Source organism: Miniopterus schreibersii, assembly GCF_964146895.1.
Source record: "Miniopterus schreibersii genome assembly, chromosome: X".
NCBI classification, from domain to species: domain Eukaryota; kingdom Metazoa; phylum Chordata; class Mammalia; order Chiroptera; family Miniopteridae; genus Miniopterus; species Miniopterus schreibersii.
In genome coordinates this window covers 6,400,443-6,406,759 of record NC_138104.1, presented here as the reverse complement: position 1 = coordinate 6,406,759, position 6,317 = coordinate 6,400,443, and the positions used below count along the sequence as shown (strand labels likewise).

The 6,317-nt window shown below is 37.5% G+C and overlaps 1 pseudogene across 1 annotated transcript; it reads left to right on the top strand.

Moving 5' to 3' along the window:
• Positions 1-2,117: 2,117 nt before the first annotated feature.
• LOC308551387 (large ribosomal subunit protein eL21 pseudogene) lies at positions 2,118-2,599 on the top strand (annotated as a pseudogene). Its single transcript has one exon. The product of its transcript is annotated as a large ribosomal subunit protein eL21 pseudogene (transcript).
• The last annotated feature ends 3,718 nt before the right edge of the window (positions 2,600-6,317 follow it).

The window sequence follows — 6,317 nt, the reverse complement described above, 5'->3', positions numbered from 1 at the left end:
GAGAATTGCTTTATATGGGTTGTTAACTAACATCTTTGAAGAATTCCTGTCCTGAAAAAGCATAAAAAACAAACAAACACCAAAACTGACAATTTCCTTTTTTTTTGGTAGCAAAGACTGTCTTTTTGGAATTCCAAATAAGAACGTTTGCAGATCCAATTGAGACCAGTGTTTAAGCATTTCCATTCTAAAATCAATATCACGTGTAACACAGAAAATAAAAGTCACCCCTTCACAAAAAAATGCTAACTAGAACATAAGTTATCTTTCTGCTATATAAACAATAACCCCTTCCCTTTTTATAAGTGTTCCCCTAGCTTGACATAATTGAAAATAATTTTGCAAACCATTTGTATTTTCAAAATGTGAAGTAATAATGCAATGGTCCATTTCAATTCCTTTAATGTGTAAGATTTTAAAATAGCATGTCATTGAATTTTTATAGATTAGTGGTGATTTTAGAAATGAACCGGGTTAGCCATCCAGTGTGGCTCAGTGGTTGAGCATCAACCTATGATCCAGGAGATCGAAGTTCGATTTCAGGTCAGGGCACATGCCCAGGTGAGATCGATCCCTGGTGGGGCCATGCAGGAGGCAGCTGATCGATGACTCTCATCATTGATGTTTCTATCTCTCTCCCTCTCCCTTCCTTTCTGAAATCAATAAAGATATATTTTCTAAAAATAATAAAATAAATAAATAAAAATAAATGAACTGGGCTATAACATTTTCATAAGGATTGCAGTTTTATCACTATTTCTTTACAAATTTAAGACTAAATTAAGCCTCAAAGATCTTCTCAAAGAAAAGTTTGGTTATTTTTTTCTTCATTTTAATGATTCAGCATGCTTGGAAGCAAGCTGAGTTTATTTGGAGCAGCTACAGTTACTTTTTAGGTGAAAACTGACCCTCCACTTGTCTTTCGAAATGAGTAGCGTTTTCTTAATGCTACTGCAAACCTGAACTGAGAGTTAGGACACCTGAGTTCCAGTCTTGGCTCTGACTAGCTAGCTGTGTCATCTTGAATGGGTCACACACACCAGCGTGAGAGCGCTCACGCACCTTGAGTTTCAATTTTTTATCTGTAATATGAGATGATCCCTAAGGTCATTTCCAGCTCTCATTGCCTATATTTTGAAATAAATATAGTAGTTATGACAACTCCTATCAGGAGTTGCCATACTGGGGCTAAAAAATAGGACAAGGTCTGGACAACTGAAGAACAGAAGGAAAAACTGGTGGCCATGGGTTTGCCAATCAGCTGCAAGGAGTGCCTTCATCTATTAGTAGTACCTTAGGATCTATATAGGCCATGCTCTTTGTGGAGAGCCCCCAGCCAGTGACTCAGCATTATAAGTGTACTAGGGCCCGGCCTTTTCTGCCCAACATGGTACTCCTCTAATGGGCAATATATGATCCAGATTTCCTGTTGAATCATTTAAGACTTTGTCAGATCTGAATCATGGTCTGAGTTTTTTCTCCTGCTCAATTCCGTTTCCTCCCCATTTTATCTTTCATAGCTGTTACCCATCAAGCTCCCATAAAATTCTCATACTCCTAACTCTCAGTGCCTCCTTCCTAGAGGACCCAGCTGATAAACATATAGCAGTATTTTAAGAGCAGACACAGAAGGAAATCTCAAGACTCATGGAATAGATGATAATTAGACTAGTTCAGCTGGAGTGGAGCACTCAGGTTGATAAGCAATTGAAAATCAAGCTGGAGAAAAAAAGAAAATCAAGCTGAAAAGGTAGATTGGCGGGGGGGGGGGGCGCAGAGTCAGATTAGTGAGGTTAATTGACACTATCACATGGAGGTAGAGTTAAGGTTGGTACTAGATTGGAGTCCCAGGTCAGTCCCAGCCACATTTTAAATCACTTACCAGGCCAGCAAATGACTGTCTACATATATATCTATTAAATATATATATAATAGATATCAATGATTCCCAAAAGGCCCACTGGATTCATCATTATTTCATGGGGAGCTTGGTGAAAATGAATACTCCTCAGTTCTGTCCTAGATTTACTGAATAGGAGTCTCTAAGGATAAGAAACGCCCCCCTGCAACCCTACTTTTCTTCAGCTGGAACCACCATCTTCCAGTAATTCGCCAAAATGACTAGCACAAAAGGAAAGAGGAGAGGCACAGCTATACATTCTCTAGGCCTTTTAGAAAACACGGAGTTGTTCCTTTGGCCACATACATGCGCATCTACAAGAAAGGTGATATTGTAGACATCAAGGGAATGAGCACTGTTCAAAAAGGAATGCCCCACAAATGTTACCATGGCAAACCTGGAAGAGTCTACAATGTCACCCAGCATGTGGTGGGCATTGTTGTGAACAAACAAGTTAAGGGCAAGAGTCTTGCCAAGAGAATTAATGTTGTATTGAGCATATTAAGCCCTCTAAGAGCCAAAATAGCTTCCTGAAACTTGTGAAGGAAAATTATCAGAAAAAAGAAGGAAGCCAAAGAGAAAGGTACCTGGGTTCAACTGAAAAGTCAGCCTGCTCCACCCAGAGAAGCACACTTTATGAGAACCCATGGAAAGGAGCCTAAGCTGCTGGAACCCATTCCCTGTGAATTCATGGCATGACAAGTGTAAAAAAATAAATGACCTCTGTACTAATAAGAAAAAGAAAAAGAAACACCACCCCCATCTTCCTCTCCTCCTTTCCTCTAGAGATCTGCTGCATAACAATGTGAACTCAACATTACTGAACTATACACTTAAAATGGTTAAGATGGTAAATTTCATATTATGTGATTTTTACCACATTTGAAATAAATAAAACAACTCTTGGAAAGTTCTGGGGACTTTTAAGCAATGTCCAAGAGGTGATGAACATGTTACGTTCTTTGTTCTAAGAGTGTAAGTTTGTTGTTTGCCCTCACCCTTACCGTCGATGCAGATATAGAATCTTCAGATTGCAGACTTGAATCTATCGTACTCAGGACAAAGTGAGGAATTGAGGCACAGAGTTCATAATAATAGCAGAGAGAGGGAGCTTAACATTTCCTTGCACCTATAATCTACATATGGAACAATCCACAATTACCTGAGCCCTTAAAGAGCCTCGTAAAGAACCATTAATTTAAAAAACATTTATGTATCAGCTATATTGGGATGCACCACTAGATGGTACAAAAACCTAGTTTTCTGGTAATGATTTGCTCATTTTGTGAGGGCAATGATAGAGTCTTTAATTTGAAATACTCTGAATATGTTCTTTGTGAGGTTAGAAAGTGAAAAACATTGAAACAACACCTGGGGAAAATAACATTACATTCTCATTTTCTGTTAGTTTGCTTCCAGCTTGCTAATGACAGAAAACGTCCTTTTGGGAAGACAATTGGAACACATTTTCAAAATTTCCCAACTCTTTGGCTGGGGTTTTGTGTCCTCAAACCTAATTGCAATAGTGATATGTCCACTCTAACAAGCTTAACCTCAATAACTACTAGAATTATTGAAATTATGGTAGAAGCATTTCCAATTCTAGCTTAGAAGAGCTTGGTACCCTGAGAGTATATTGTCTTTTTTAAAATTTTTTATTTATTTTATTTATTTTTTTACTGAAAAGAGAAGTGCTTTGGAGTTTCAAAAGGGGACATAGCAGGATTCCATTTATATAAAGTTCAAAAAATAGGCAGAAATAATCTATGGTGTAAAATGTCAAGGTTCTAAATGAAATAAAACTAGAATTTAAAAATGAAAACAAAAAACAAAAAGACCCTTCCATCTGGAAATTTTTAAAAAAACCTCTATTAAACAACTAAGTTAATAGGGGAAAGAATCAGAAATTATATGTTTTCTGAAAAATAATGGTAATGAAAACACTGTATTAGAATCTATGGGATACATTTAAGTGGCTAGAGGGAAATTCATAGCCCCCAAAACCTATATAAAAAATACAAGAATTAATTTTTTGAGTAAAACAACTTGTAAAACAATAAGGTAAACTAAAAAAGAGTATAAGGAAGAACATAAAAAAGATAAAAACAAAAGTCAAGATTTCCTGGGGTTGGGGATAAGTGGCTGGAAGGAGCGACACAGGGGAAGAGTACTTTGGGAGTACTGGTAATGTTCTATAGCTTCATCTGGGAGTTGATTACTCATGTGTTTTCACTTTCTGACAATTCACTGAGTGGGCCACTTTAGATCTGTGCCCTTTTATATGTGTGCTAAGCTTCATCTAAATTTTTATTTTTCAGAATACAGGGAAAAAGCTCCTCGACTTTGGTATTAGTAATGATTTTTTGGATATGACACCAAGAAAAGCACAGTCAACAAAAGCAAAATTAAACAAGTAGGAGTATATCAAACCAAAAAGCTTCCACACAGCAAAGGAAATAATCAACAAATTGAAAAGGCAACCAATGGCATGGGAGAAAATACTTGCAAACCATATACAGGCTTACCTCGGAAATATATTGCCTGGTTCCAGCTCACCACAATAAAGTAAATATCACAATAAAGAGAGTAATATATTTTTTGGTTTCCCACTGCATATAAGTTATGTTTACTCTATACTGTAGTCTATTAAATGTGCAATAGCATGATGTCTAAAGTATTTACATACCTTAATTAAAAATACTTTATTGCTAAAAAATGCTAACCATGATCTGAGCCTTCAGCAAGTCATAGTATTTTTGCTGTTGGAGGGTCTTCCCTCAATGTTGATGGTTGCTGACTGATCAGGGTAGTGGTTGCTGAAGGTTGGGGTAGTTGTGGCCATTTCTTAAAGTAAGACAACAATGAAATTTGCACATCGATTGACTCTTCCTTTCACAAACTGTTTCTCTGTAGCATGCAATGCTGTTTGATAGCATTTTACCCTCCATATTAGCACTAAGGCTGTTTTACTTATCATTCATGTGTTCTCTGGAGCAGCACTTTTAATTTCCTTCAAGAACTTTTCCTTTGCAGTCACAACTTAGCTAACCATTTGGTACTAGAGGCCTAGCTTTTGGCCTATCTTGGATTTTGACATGCCTTCTTCACTAAGCTTAATTATTTCTAGCTTTTGATTTTAAGTGATAGGTATGTAGCTCTTACTTTCACTTGAATACTTAGAGGCCATTGTAGGATTATTGAAATTTGCCTAATTTCAATATTGTGTCTCAGGGAATAGGGAGACCCAAGGAAAGCTCAGTCAATGGGGGCTGAATTACTGAAGTCCTCCTGTTACAAGGGATATTCTTCAACTTGCCCAGAGAACAAGAGAGAACTTAAGACAACTGGAAGAAGAGCAAATTGGGAAAACTTTCACAACCCCAAGCCGAAAACTCTGGTTCAGTGCAGTCATTCTGGGCAAGATGTTCATTAAAGACTTCCAAAGTGGATAAGCTTTGCAGAGTTAAACTTAGGCAGAAGAGCTAATCCCCAGGGCCTATTAAATTCATTAGCAAGGGCAAAATTCCCAGAAGGCTGAAAGAATTTCCTCTGACAACAGTTTCTAGATAACCTACCAGGCAGGCTGACCAAACTCCACCCAGAGTAGAAATTCAGAATTGCAGTCACAGTTTGAGTTAATTATTATTGTTGTTGTTGTTGGGGGGGGGGGGGTTGTTTTGTTTTGTTTTTTCCCCCCAAATGACCCACAAAGACCTAGCAGGGAGCACTGTTGTATTTCATTGGAAAATCAGAACCATGACTGTTTTCTGATCTTTAAGGTTCATAAGGCCAGGATCCTATTATAGACTCAGAGTCTCAGGAGGAAATGCAAGGTTGAAAGCTCCAGGTTGGAACTTTCAGAAAGCATCTGGGCAGAAATAGCAAAAGAAGTACATGAGAACAAGTAAACAGAGGACGTATCAGAAAGAAGTGGCAACGCCTTCCAAACCAACTGTAAGAGTGTAGGAAACTGTATATTTAAGAGGTATCATGAAAAAACATTCTGGAATCGATAATAAGCACACCATTTAAACATTTCCCAAGAAGCATAGGTAGGATTTTGTTTCAACTCCCCATCTAAATAATTTAATACATCCTACCCAAGTGCTCTGCACTATGGTAGGTGGGACAAACCTCAGTGTTAACATGTCTGCTCATATCACTGACATTGAGTTTGATTTCATATTCAAAAGCTGAAGGCCAGTCTTCAAGACTTCATTAGCTAATATCATAACATATAACCATACCAGAAGGTTCCAGAAATTCAGGTACACTTTCTTGTTCATGAACCAACAGATTTTGTGACGTGAAAAGAACAATCAATGGATGTTTAAACCAGGCAAAAATCCAACCAACGAGTTCTTCAGACTTAGTTATTGCTACCTGTTACCTGAAGCTGATGAAGTTGATAATTCTA